The sequence below is a fragment of the Carassius gibelio genome, chromosome B3 (genome assembly GCF_023724105.1).
Source record: "Carassius gibelio isolate Cgi1373 ecotype wild population from Czech Republic chromosome B3, carGib1.2-hapl.c, whole genome shotgun sequence".
Classification (NCBI taxonomy): domain Eukaryota; kingdom Metazoa; phylum Chordata; class Actinopteri; order Cypriniformes; family Cyprinidae; genus Carassius; species Carassius gibelio.
In genome coordinates this window covers 11,231,217-11,246,125 of record NC_068398.1, presented here as the reverse complement: position 1 = coordinate 11,246,125, position 14,909 = coordinate 11,231,217, and the positions used below count along the sequence as shown (strand labels likewise).

The following is a 14,909-nucleotide window of genomic DNA, read 5'->3' as shown; positions in this document are numbered from 1 at the left end:
CTACACCTGTTTCGTCATCATGCAGTGCACAGTGTTTGCACTGCACTGCACAAGTGCCACACTAACCTAATGAGTTTAATCAGGTTTGTTCGATATTGGAAAAACTGAAAATGTAGTCCAGATTAAGGACAAAGAACTGGACTACGGAGAGCATGAAGTGAAGTGACTCTGACAGTGGATGTGGTGACACTGGAGGAGGTGGTCTTATGACAGGACCTTGTATGGTAAAACAATTCAGATTTCAAGTTCATTCCTAAAACCTTACACAAAGCTATTTTAAGAGCTATGAAGTCTCCCACGCACACACCACAATTTCTGGGTTAGTTCATTTATTTATCTTGAGTTTTGTAACGTCTAATGAAACCCTGAGAAGGACATTCAGAGTTGTTCTTGGCTGGCAGGCCAAAAAGGGAGGATGTGATTTGAATTTGCGTGACCAAGATGTCCATCGGCACAAATATGGAGAGAAAGATGCTCTAGACGGAGCCCACTGCCGCACCCTCGCACTCACTCCCTCAAGGTGGCTTTGAATCTGACATATGCAAGGAAAATGGCATGTTCCTGCTTGTTGGATGAAATGTGTTAAACAACGTCAATCACTTTTAAAAGAAGAGATGGAAAACAAATCAGGCCAGGGTGGGAGAAAACTCTGAAAGAACTAGACAGAAAGAGAGACAAATTAAATGGTGTGCAGTAAATAAATTTTTTCAAGTAATGAGTCAAAACTGTCAAAAGACACCAGGTTTTATGAGGCAGGGAATATATTTTTAATATTTTAGTACACGTTAACCATATTTCAAGTTATTATTACTTACAACGATGTTTAAGTGGGTTAAATTAGCACTCTAACGTTCAACTAATTGCATTCAATTTAAACTAAATGCTAATTTAAACTAAATTGTGATTTAAATTTAAATTTAAACTAGAATGGATTTTCAAATAATTGTAGTCAACAAGCAAAAAAAAAAAACTTAGATTAAGTTCTTTTAAAGTATATTATTTCTGTAAAAACTACTCTTTAAAAAAAAAGTATTATAAAGTTACTACAAGGCTTGGAATAAGATGCAGTCTTTTCTAATATTCATTTTACTCACAAAAGTTCTGTACGTCTCAACGGATTCAATTACACAAGGATGTTTTTATTCCTACATGTCCACTGTGAGATGATGAATCTTCAGCAGAATCTGGTCTGACCATTCGCTTCACTCAATTTCAGTACATTGTTCTCTGACAGTTCCCACAGCTACCCTACATATTTTAAGTCATTTTGACAGATTGAATATACAAGTCTTCATCAACAGATACCAGTACACAAATCACTGAGGGACAAAACATCCAGGAAACACCAGCACACTTACAAACTGTCATTTCTAGTATCCTGAAACAAATGCTTATATTGAACATGACTCAGCCCTTAAAATAAAAACCTCTCATGTCAAAGTGTATTTGGTTCATCACAAAATACACTGGAAGGATGTAAACTCAAGATTACAGCTGAGAAGAGGATATATACTATCGTTACTACACAACTGAACCAAGTAAATTACAACAACAAATCAGAAATATAAAAAAATATATATTTCTATAGAAAATGTCTTAATGTAGCATAAATGCATTTCAATAACTGGACTTACTCTTAACTATACATTTATTTCTAGAAATTATAAAAAAAATCATTACATTTCTAATTTGTTAAAACGCAATATAAGAAAACTCACAATGTTCATTTTTAACTCTAATGTCATACGAACAACCTTTCAATAACAGAAATGGTGAGTGTCAATTGTTTAACATTTCTTGGTTCATTTTGAGTCCAACATTACAATTGTAATTATTTGCATTTCAGTGAATCAAAATAGTTCAGCAAACACCCTGATTCATAAGGATCTAATGACTCACAAAAACACCTTTTTTTGTGAATTGGACTGAACTGGTTGTGCTGTATTTGTTATTCACTAAAATGAACCAGCTCAAAAGAGTCATTATGAGTCAGTTCTCAGTTCCCAACCCCAATACAGTTCAGTAGCGAATATAATCCCCAGTTTACACAAAAAGAAAAAAAAAATGTTGTTTTTCTTCAGGCTGCGGTCTGCAGGTCATTACTAGAGCAGTGACAGAGAATTCAAAAACATTAGTGTTGTCATTCAGTTTCACCTGTCTGTTGATATTACTGCAATAAAAATACTTAGCAGATGCTGCCCTCATGTCTTAAAGTTGGCTAATGTGGTTTCTTTGTACAGGTGAGCAGATAACAGTTGCAACTTTATGCTTTCAAACGTCTTACCCCTATTACTCTGAATGGGCCTCCATGACTTGTAAATATCTCCATGACTCTGTGTTAAAGTGGGATTGTAATTGAGGCAGGTTGCTGAGCTTTCCAAAAGCTGGATTGAGACTGTGAGTGACGATCTGTTATGAGTGTCTCACAGAGATCAGGTTCCAAGAGCCGCCTGGATAGCTGAGAGGCAGACATGATGGGACACATTTACTATTTGTAATCTATTAGCCATCAAATCAGAACAAGTCACACTTTCGCACAAAAAACCTTTGATCTGTAATCATCAGTTGTATCACTCAGCCAATAAATCAAATGTCAAATAAGCAACGCATGTAAGCTTCAGTTTGCATATGAAAATTGATATGTGTGTGTAATAAGCGATTTATTAATATTAATTATGGGTTTTTCAAATGTATCACAACTGAATTGAGGATTTTAATTTTAAGATCCAATTTGCACCATTAACAAACAACTTTTGCCTAAAAATTTTAATTTGATGCTTATAAATACTTATTAAGTTAGTTGTTAGGTTTATGTATTGGGTAGGATTAGGGATGTAGAATATGGTCGTGCAGAATATGTGCTTTATAGGTACTAATAAACTGCCAATATGTTATTAAAAGGCATGCTAAAAAGCAACTAGTTGTGAGAATTACTAAACTAACTAAAGTGTTACCGATGCCTTAAATTTAATTTAAATTCCTGGATTGGAATTGCGGTAGCAAGCAAGACACAGATTGTAATTGGAATTCGAATGCAAGGAAGCAAAATTAAAATTACTGAAAATTAGAAAAGCTAAATTTGTCGGTTTTGAAAGCTTATTTGACAGACTGACCAGTAGCGTCCTGTAGGCTTTTTTCAAATTTCAATTATAAAAATTCTTACTTTCAAATATCCGAGTTAATAATGGAATTCGTACATTGTTTTATTTCAAAATGTAAAAAAAAATGGCAGACATTAGCGTCTATCTTATAGGTAATGAGTGTGGGAAGTTCAGATCCCCCATATTGCTGGTTACGTTCTCACCGCTGCTTAATGTTCCACAGGAAGTGATCTCATTAAACAGGCTTACTTAATCCTTATGTTCGGTCCTGTGGGAGGCTGCCTCTGACCCTTGCATTGAAATGGGCCACAATTCTCCTCTGCAAAAAAACGGGCTCTTTAGCCGTCACAATTGTTTGTTTTTGCTTGGAGAATCTCTGACACTAGTCGTTTCGACATTTCAGGCCTTTTGATTGATATTTTACTGTTATTAGAGGTGAAGTTACAATTCCATGATTTCTCACACTCTGAGGAGCCTTAAATAGGCCTAGGAGAGTACCGGTTCCCAGTGTTTAGAGCCCCATCAGCCTCATAAACGAGAAAGGGGGGCTGAAGCAGCTTCTGGTTGCAATTTAAAGATGCTTTTTTTAGTCATCCTTAAATGTGGGAAGTCAAAGTCATCAAGCCGGGGGCGTCTGTGGGAAGCAGAGAAGATTTGAAAGGAGGGAAAAAAATCCTTCTGAGGTTTTTCCCGCTTAGAAGGAGAAAGTCAGGGAACTTGAATTTGAAGAAATATATGAGTCCTTATTTGCACTAGATTGATGCAACTTGTCAGTGTAAAGAAGCAAGCTCATGCACTAAACTACAGGAAACGGAAACTGCAACACACAACAAATCTGTAATGTGGTAATGGAAAACCACATGATATGGAAACTAGAAAGACAGTCCTGGAGCATATCCAAAGTCAGTTTAAGGAAAGGATAACACATATACATTCCCTGTACACATGGAGTATGAGTAGTACTAGTGAATGAATACGAATCAAAGCCCTCTGTATTTCTCATAGCTCCTGCGTGCCGAATGGACGTCATGCTGCAGAACAGCTGCCCAGAACTGATTAAATAATGCATGCCAGCACGCTGCCCATGAGCACTGTTTTGCATTCAGTTATTGAACTTGGCCAACAACGGTTGAAAAACACACTGCTTTGTGCTCTCCAGCAAAGAACTGATTTGTCTTGAGAATAGCTGTTGCTCAACTCAATGTGCATTTGAGTTATTTGAAATGTCTAAATGAGAAGTTGAGCCACTGTGCAAGAGTTTGTAGGGAGGAAACATAAAAGCTACAGGTGTTGTAATATGCAGAATAAGACATGTCCGTCAATAATCTTTTGAAACGTGATCTTCCATCTTTGAAAAGGCCTGATGCTGTTCATGCTTTGCTCATGTTGCGGTAAATTGTTGTGAGTCAATGTTGAATGTGTATATTAATCTACAATAAGCCCTCTTCAAAAACACATTTCCCCCATGTCAATCACACAGATGGGGCTCCTGCAGAGAAGGAGAACTTAAAAGCACAATGTTAACGTAAAAGACAAATGGCGCACTGTAGCTGATATCGGATAGCCGTAAAAAACGCCTAAAAGAGCAGGGGGGGAAACGCGCACCAACAGAAGACCTCACTAAGAGGCACGGCCGAGAGTTTGAGAGATTTCAGAGAGGCTTTTAGTTGTAAGTGATCCCAGCAATTCAGGCCAAGTTCATTTTCACGCATGTTCTGGTCAGTAACAGGTGGCGGGAGTGTAGCTGCAGCTTTGAACTTTACACATGCTCTTTGTTCCCCTCCAGCCTGGGAGTAGCATCACTAAAAGGTCTTCTGGCACTCGTATCATCATTGTTAATGGAATTAGGATTGCTACACAACTTTGTTGTGAAAACTTTTATGTTCATTCTCAATTTGGGAGTAAAGATCCCCCTCCACCAAACACACACACTTAGTGTTAGTAAGGGTAAATGGAGCAAGCAACGGCTCCATGCTTGAGTGCTTTCACAGTGGATCCCGCAGGGGGATTGCAGTGCACAGGCCTAAGATTCGGTCATCCTGGCTTTCTGCAGCACTGTGGGAAAGTACTGCTCTCGGTTACGCTGCTTATTTGAACTTTTTATAAATGGACTTTCACTGTCTATGCAATCCCGCAATGTCAAATCAGGCCTTATTACATCCCTATCTCAAGAGGCTGGAGTGACGAGGTAAGAGGTGCCAAAGGGCATGCATTTTTTCCATTCACTACACATGGAAAAAAATCTGGCATGCCTTGGAGTTGACTTTTAACCTTAAATGTTTATGAAAGCTATTAATGAGAGGCTGTCTGAAAAAAGTTAGTTGTAGCAGTCATATCTTCACGACTGTGCATGTTTTTTTTTCTGTTGTTTGTCTGGGGCTGTTAAAGAAGTCCAAGTTGTTGTCAGTCATAACAGAACCTTTAAACGACTGACACTTTTTTAGAAGACTGTGCGGGAGAGAAAAGAAATTCCTCAGTGTAAACGTCTGAGATTAGTACGTCACAAGCCAGACATTATTTAAACACAAAAGATCTTGGGTTCAGTTGATGATTAAATAAGTGCTGAGCTCTCAACTCTCCAATTACACAAAGCACTATCAGAACTCAAAATGGTGGTTCATTGTTTTCTCTGGTGTGAGATCACAGGGCTGTTTTGTGCATATGCTGCATGTGTTTCAAGCTGGTTCTGGGTAAACACCAGATCCAAAGCCCCAACAGGTGCTTGATGCCACAGCTCTTAACCTCGGATCTCAGTCTGTGAGGATATACGCTGGCTACACTATTTTCAATTGGATTTGGTTGAAAAACCCAGATTGCTACCAAATCTCAATTGATGAGCAGTTGAGGCGTGATCTCGAACTGGAGCAAGCACTCTTAATATTTTCAATCATGTCTGATATTAATCACCAAAAATAACATGCTTCATCCAATAAAGGAACAAAACAGCAGCATGACTGATATTTTCTTTAGCCATATTTTAGTGCTTCAGTTTCTATTTTCAGACAATCTGTAAATCTGTTTAAACTGATTCTGAAGTGAGCATAAACACGAATTGGATTTTGATCAAAAATACTTTTTTATTATAATAAATTACTGTATAGTCAAACAATCATAATGGAACAATCATATTAAGAATTTATTTTAATTGATTACTTGTAAAATCTCCCTGAAAATAAACCCCAGGTGGTAAAAGTTCATGTTTTTGACACCAAATTGACAGCAAGCCAATATACCGACAAAGATATATTCTGATATTATATACAGGTTTAGCTAAATAAATGTGTCAAGGACAATTTCATGCTATTTCTATTTGTTTAAGTCTTTATTTCATTTCTATAGTTCGGGCCCCAGGCTCTGCCCCAAATGTGCAAAAGTGTTTTTATTTCTGCTTTTTTAGGGATATCACTTGGCCGAATATTGTATGACCTGTGATTGTACTGTTGTACTGCTATGACAACATAAGGAAAAATAAGAAAGACTGTTGCACAATGTGAGCAGCACAGTCATCCTCCTAGTCTGACAGCAACAGCTTTCCGCTAGATTAGGGCCTACTATTAAAACACGATGCCAATCTACATCCTAAATACAAAACACACCACAGTCCCTTAAATCAAACTCTGCTGGAGGAAAACGACGAAGTCCATCGACATCCCATTCTCACCCACTCCACAGGAAACAACATAACCCACTCTCTTTCATTCCTCTTCCCTTGTCCGTCTCCATTAATTTAATCTGATTGTTTTATCACACCGGTTAGCGTCAAATATTTATCTCGCCATCTTGAAACGATCACATGGAATTAAACGCAGGCTCTGAAAAAGAAAAGAGGCTTCACAACAGACTTGGTTCTTTGTCTCTGTGTTTTTGTGTTTTCTTGGAATCTCTCACTTAGACATACCAGCAGCTGTCACGGGCGCAGTCTCATTGGTTTGGCTAGGAGCTGCATTACGCTATTAATGACTGATTAGTGTCAAATATCTGGCCGGTGCTGCCTGCTCCCAACTGTGGGAAATAAGCATGCGGAGTGCATCTGATCCCAAGCTCAGTTTAGAGTTTCCTCAAACTAGCTCCACAAATTAGGAGGAACAGAGAGAACCGGGAGAACTGGGATTAACTTGAAATAACAACTCAACAAAATGGCATTTGATGATTATAATCACAGTCCCCTTGACAACTGGAAGCCCTCCAACCCCCGTCTGCTAAGTAGGAGAGAACAAAAACTAAAAAGAAAATCTCTGCTTTTAAATCCTATTCTCAGAAAGCCATTCCAGCTTGGTGCAAACAAGTTCATTGCCACCACATGGCGACAGGTGTAGAACTAGAGCTATTTAGTGTCTGCTCTGACTGTATAGTTTAAAATGGTTGGAAACTGGTACTGTTAAAAACTAGTATTAAGCATGTATTTTGCTTTAAGTGAGAGCAACAAAAAAAAAAAGAAAACATAGTGCACTTGCACCAGAGCCAGCTGGTCTGATATACCAAGAGCCTGAGCCAAACCATAACTCATATGAGATGGGCAACAAGTGAAACAGCACTTGTAAAATTCCAACAGAGATAAAGTATGAAGAAAATGTAATTATAGCTATAAATCGAATTTTACAAAAAAGGAGCGTAGGCTACAAGTAAAAATGTCTACATGGAACAGAACACTGCTTTTCTCAACAGAGATTTTCTCATCATATTTACAACCGGTTCCAACTGGAAAGGAATGCTTGGACAACCTTGATGTGGTTAATGGACCTTTAGGTTTAAAAAACAATGTGAAACAACTGAGCCAGAAATAGATAGGTATCATATGCTTCGGTTGGACACCGGTTGAAAATTCATAATGCATGCATGACATCTACATTGTCTTGTGCAATGTTTCAACGCAAGACATTACATTTACAAGACACTTTTATCCAAAGCAATTTACAGTGCATTCAGGCTATAATTTTTTTTTTTTTTTTTTTTTTTTTTTTTTTTACAGTATGTGTGTTCCCTGGGATTTGAATCTAAAACCGTTTGCACTGCCAACGCAATGCTCTGCCACTGAGCCACAGGAATTTTAGGTTTAAGAAACACAAGACAAAGGAATACACACAAGAATACAGATAAAGGGGGACATTCTATTGACAATTTAAATATTCTAACTCTCCATAGTTGCACAACGAAAAAAAATCTTATGAATGAGGATGTCCTCAGATTTCTCCAGAAAATGGTTTTGTCAGGTTTCAGGTAAAAATTTGCCCAAAAATATAGTCAAGCCGGTACACACACACTTAAAGTAGTCTGAAAGACATATAGATAAAGAAAGCTCTCTTCTCTTTTTTTCCCAGTTTTTGTTCAGCAAGTTGTGCACAGTAGGACTTGTGAAAGCTGCCATACAACAGCTAAGAGGAATGGATTCAGAAGAGACTGCAAGATGGCTGTGCTGTCTGTGCCGAAACAAAAGGAGGATTTGGCAGAGGGTTGTGTCTGCATCAAAAAGACCTGTTTATCAGACCTCTCCCCTTTCCTCACACAAGCTCACAGCCGAGCCTAAGCGCCTAAGATCACAGTCCTGGTGAGAAGGAAGATGGAGACCACACAGCATGCACCACAGAACTCTGCCCACAGTTCTGTTTACTCTTAAATGCCACACTGGAGCATTTTCTACTTTTCGGTCCACCCTGCATCTATCTTTTCTGTTACTTCCTCAGATCAGGGACAGAAGGTTTCTTTCTGAATGAGTGCTCAATGAAAAAAAACTCACACACGTTTCTTATGCTGGGTGCTGGTTGATTTTTGAAAAATTGCCCTGGATAACTTAGTGTGGTTGCTTTGAAATACCTTTACAATGAATCACAATTTTGTGTCACAGTCCTACAATGTTATTTCTCCTAAGAATTTCTAATCAATGGGAGCACCAAAGTTGATGACGTGAGAAAGAAAGAATGACATTTCAGCTATACAAATGTTAATACTAGAATGTCTTTATATTAGGGCTGGATATTGATGCAAAGTCCTTATTACTTTGACTCCAATTCAGAAGTTCTTGATTGAAATCAGATTTAGATTGGATTTGGTTTAATTTGGGTGTATTTTAGTTATAATGTCAACTTTTCCTACATTAACGCTGTAAACTATATAGGGAAACGAATATAGCGAATTCGGCATTATGATTGGTCAGATCTCCAGTCAATCGAGCTTTGCGACTGGTCAACTGATACTTCTTGTGTGGAATGTCTTGCAACATAAAATTGTAAACCCAAACTAAAATCTAGGCAAGGTAAGTTTATTCATATAGCACATTTCGTACACAATGGTAATTCAAAGTGCTTTACATAAAAGAAAGTAAAATAATCATGAAGAAAAATAATAACAAAACTAAAACAATCAATTTTAAAACTTAAAATTATTTTTAAAAAATGTACTTAATTAAAATGAATTTAAAAACTGTTAGAAAATAATTTAACATAAAAAAAAAACTGAAAATATAGTGCAATGAGTTCGGACATCGCACAGTGCTCATTCAAGAAATGCACAGCTAAACAGATGAGTTTTAAGTCTAGACTTAAATGTGACTAGTGTTTTAGCACATCTGATCCCTTCTGATCTACCTTCTAAGCACCACACATCAGGCTCCATACAGTACTAATGATGTTGTGTCACTCATAAAAAGTAATGATGTGGTATGAAAAACAAATGATAGTTTTATGACAGCAGCTGTGAGTGAGTGAAATAAATAAACAAGGAAGATTCTTAGGAAGTAGTTAAACAGTTTATATGCGTATACACACATTGTAAAGATCAATCTTAAAACTTTTAGAATCAATATTAAGATTGTTTAAATGAAAATCGCAAATTAGCCTAAAATCTGTTATGCAGGAGAAGAAAAAAAAAGTCTTATTTAGTCTTCACATGAAAACTTAGCAGCCCATTAACTCTTTTGCCCTGCAAAATCTGGCTCTTTAACACATCTGTCAATCAAGGCAAAAGTCTTAAAGGGACAGTTCAAACATGTTTATCTGCTTACCCCCAGGGCATCCAAGATATAGATGACTTTGTTTCTTCAGTAGAACACAAAATTTAGCTCAAACCATTGCAGTCTATCACTGTTATTATGTAAGTGAATGGGAATCATGGCTAAAACATACAATAAAACTAAAAAACAAAGACATAAAATGGACCATTGACACTATCTTTAATCTCAATTAGGAGGGTCAATGGTCCACCTGAGAAATAGGTGGCGGTGATGCACTTATAAGTCTGTGATCCACCATAAAATAAGAAGAAGAAGAAAACAACATTTCACTGCACTCAGGAGAATTCTAACAGTTCGGACATTGCGTCAATCATAGGTAAAAAATTATATAAATATGGTTCAGTTTCTTGCACAGGGCGATCGTTTTGTGTCTTTACACATCAATGTACTGTCACGAGCCGCAGGGTTTAATTTGGTTTTATTTGTGTATGCTTTTTGTATTCCCATCCACTTACATTATAAAACTGATAGACTGCAACAGTTTAAGTTAAAAATCTCAGTTTGTGTTCTACTGGAGAAAAAAAGTCACCTACATCTTGGATGCCCTCGGGGTAAGTAGATAAAAGAAAGAAAGTGAAAGTTGTGACATCAGCCAAGTACGGTAACCCATACTTTGAATTGGTGCTCTGTATTTAGCCCATCCAAGTGCACACTCACAGCAGTGAGAAGTGAACACACCGTGAACACACACCCAGAGCACTGGGCAGCTATATATCAGCGCCCGTGGAGCAACTGGGGGTTCAGTGCCTTGCTCAAGGGCACTTCAGCACTGGGTATTGAGGGTGGAAGAGAGCGCTGTTCATTCACTCCCTCTCACATACAACTCCTGTCAGCACAGTGACTCGAACCTGCAACTAGAGCTGCACGATTAATCGTTAAAAGATCGCGATATCGATTCAGACACCCTCTCGATCTCATTTTTAAATGATAACGATTCCCGTGTTAAACCTTTGACTAAGTCTTACCGGATCGTTCAAATCTGTGCTTGCACTGCCGCTGACACAGAGAGAGAGCAGTTACCATGTTTGGTAAGAAACATCTTCACAAACTGTCTTTTCAACTACACAGTATTATTTCTGTCTTACAGTCCTTTATATTAAATCACAAAAATACTGGGATGAAGTTTATAATTCAGATATAAACATTGATGTCTATATGGCAGCGATCAAAATAGAGCAAATCCACTTTCGAAAGTACCGCGCTTCAAATAACGTTCGTGTCGATGACATTGTTTCACCACTAGGCGGTGTGACAAGTGTCTTTATTTATTTGTCAATGAATGAATTTTTCATTCAAGAGAATCATTCAAAAACGCTGATTCATCCAGTAATGAAACAAGTGAAGTAGGTTTATGAGTGAGTCGTTGAACCAGTTAAAATTCGGTTATTAAATATACTATATATACACTACCAATCAAAAGTTTTTGAACCATAAGATGTGTAATGTTTTTAAAGAAGTCTCTTCTGCTCAGCAAACCTGCATTTATTTGATCCAAAGTACATCAAAAGCAGTAAAATGTTTAAATATTTTTACAAATTTAAAACAGCTGCTTTCTACCTGAATGTATTTTAAAATGTTATTTATTCCTGTGATGTAAAGTAGAATTTTCTGCATCATTAATCCAGTATTCAGTGTCACATGATCCTTCAGAAACTATTTTAATATTCTAATTTGCTGTTTAAAAAAAACATTTTTTATTATTATATCCCTGCAAAATAAAAGTATTAATTTATATACTTGTGATAATGACAATAGTTGTAATAATAATAAAAATAAATGTTTCTTGAGCAGCTAATCAGCATGTCAGAATGATTTGTGAAAGATCATGTGGTGTATTTTGGATCAAATAAATGTAGGCTTGGTGAGCAGAAGAGAATTTTTTTTTTTTTTTAATTAAAAATCTTACAGTTCAAAAACTTTTGGACTGGTAGCCTAGTGTATATTAAAATGTTTAATCATTCATTCAGATTAATAAGACACTTTTAAATAGACTGCAGCAATAATATTTTGTCACACATTATTTTATTTAGTTCAGAATCGTGGGAGAATAGTGATCTCTATATGAGACCAAAAAAAATGATTCTCAATTTATCCAGAATCGTGCAGCTCTACCTGAAACCTTCAGATTACAAGTCCAACTCTCTAACCATTAGGCCACAGCTGCCCCCACTATGCATAAACATCTGATTTACCTGGCCACACTCATGCTTATTTCACTCTTTTCCACCTCTCCACTACAGCAAGACTGCAATTTTCTTAGAAGTGATATATGCACAGTTCAGGCTGTCAGCTAGTAATGAGAGGAACTGAGAGAGTTGAATTCCCAAAGGCAGCACTCTGTGCTTTACACTGTGGGCCACTGAGAAGGACTTTGAAGTCATTTTGTTCCCTGTAATGACAAAATTTTACAACATAACAGCGGCAGGAGGAGTATGTCGAAGCAAGAGACAGTTAGTGTGAGAAAAACCAAAATGACCATGTAATAATGTGAAGATTCTGATAGGATCAGGTAGAGTCAGTTTGCTCTTTTCTCACACTACAAGAACAAGCTCTTATCAGGTTGCCATCAACCACAGCCGTGTGTATAAAGGATCTGGAAAACATAGGTCTTTTCACAAGAGATTACAGATCTGTTCTGCCATTTAAATATCTCGCCTACTATGGATGCCTCGGAGACGTTTTCTAAATCTCGGCCCTTCTATATGCCTTGTGTACATGCATCTATAGAGGAAACTCTCCCACATCTTCTCATCCCTGCTCTCGATTCCCCCGCTAAACCCATAGACCTGATGGGAACATTTAGATCAAGACCCTGTTCTAGTTCCCAAATGTTTGCGGTGTAGAGTGTACAGAGAGAGCAACCCAGGCACATTGAGACAGGAAACAAAAACAGTTCTCATAGTGACCTTGCTGAGACTCATGTTATGTTAAAATAACAAGTTCTCACACCAGAACAGTTTTCATCCATGCTTGACCAAGGCCACACTATGAGCTTATCTCTCTCACATTGATCCCGACTGTGGAGAGAAGCTTTCCCACACTAACACCCCCCTCCTGAATGCAAATAAACACAGAGCCTGACATCTGCTCCATGCACTGCTCCTCTTTCAACTTCATCCTGCTACTAATTTTTCAAAACCACGGTACAGTGGCAAACAGCATCCAAGAGCAGTCTGCATAGCAGAAAAACACTGGAAGTTAAATACAGAAATCTGGTATTGGCAGTTAGCTCATGACAAGACTGGGAGGAGGCATTTCTACTAACCCGATTCCAAAAAAGTTGGGCCACTGTACAAACTGAGAGTAAAAAAGCAATGGAATAATTTACAAATGTCATAAACTTATATTTTATTCACAATAGAATATAAATAACATATCAAATGTTTAAAGTAAGACATTTTGAAATGTCATGCCAAATATTGGCTAATTTTGGATTTCATGAGAGCTACACATTCCAAAAAAGTTGAGATAGGTAGCAATAAGAGGCCAGAAAAGTTAAATGTACATATAAGTAACAGCTGGAGGACCAATTTGCAACTTATTAGTACAATTGGCAACAAGATTGGGTATAAAAAGAGCTTCTCAGAGTAGCAGTGTCTCTCAGAAGTCAAGATGGGCAGAGGATCACCAATTCCACCAATGCTGCGGCGAAAAATAGTGGAGCAATATCAGAAAGGAGTTTCTCAGAGAAAAATTACAAAGAGTTTGAAGTTATCATCATCTACAGTGCATAATATCATCCAAAGATTCAGAGAATCTTGAACAATCTCGGTGCGTAAGGGTCAAGGTTGGAAAACCATACTGGATGCCAGTGGTCTTCGGGCCCTTAGACGGCCCTGCATCACATACAAGAATGCTACTGTAATGGAAATCACAACGTGGACTCAGGAATACTTCCAGAAAACATTTTCGGTGAACACCTATAGAGATTTAGCCATTGCCGGCTAAATCTCTATAGGTCAAAAAAGAAGCCATATCTAAACATGATCCAGAAGCGCAGGCGTTTTCTCTGGGCCAAGGCTCATTTAAAATGGACTGTGGCAAAGTGGAAAACTGTTCTGTGGTCAGACGAATCAAAATTTGAAGTTCTTTTTAGAAAACTAAGACGCCATGTCATCCAGACTAAAGAGGACAAGGACAACCCAAGTTGTTATCAGCGCTCAGTTCAGAAGCCTGCATCTCTGATGGTATGGGGTTGCATGAGTGCGTGTGGCATGGGCAGCTTACACATCTGGAAAGGCACCATCAATGCTGAAAGGTATATCCAAGTTCTAGAACAACATATGCTCCCATCCTGAGATCGTCTCTTTCAGGGAAGACCTTACATTTTCCAACATGACAATGCCAGACCAGATACTGCATCAATTACAACATCATGGCTGCGTAGAAAAAGAATCCGGGTACTGAAATGACCCGCCTGCAGTCCAGATCTTTCACCCACTGAAAACATTTGGCACATCATAAAGAGGAAGATGCGACAAAGAAGACCTAAGACAGTTGAGCAACTAGAAGCCTGTATTAGACAAGAATGGGACAACATTCCTATTCCTAAACTTGAGCAACTTGTCTCCTCAGTCCCCAGACATTTGCAGACTGTTTTAAAAAGAAGAGGGGATGCCAGGGGGATGGTAAACATGGCCTTGTCCCAACTTTTTTGAGATGTGTTGATGCCATGAAATTTAAAAAAAAAACTCCTTTTTCCCCTTAAAATGATACATTTTCTCAGTTTAAACATTTGATGTGTCATCTATGTTTTATTCTGAATAAAATATTAAAATTTGAAACTTCCACATCTTTGCATT

At 37.7% G+C, this 14,909-nt stretch overlaps 1 long non-coding RNA gene across 2 annotated transcripts in view; it reads right to left on the bottom strand.

The window, feature by feature from the left end:
* Window positions 1–1,632: 1,632 nt before the first annotated feature.
* LOC127952006 (uncharacterized) overlaps window positions 1,633–14,909 on the bottom strand; it is a 30,712-nt gene continuing 17,435 nt past the window's right edge. For both annotated transcript variants that reach the window (XR_008152794.1, XR_008152793.1), the window contains 2 exons: window positions 2,285–2,458; window positions 1,633–2,102 (listed from right to left, as the gene is read on the bottom strand). This is a non-coding gene — a long non-coding RNA (uncharacterized LOC127952006). The remainder of the gene's footprint in view (window positions 2,103–2,284; window positions 2,459–14,909) is intronic.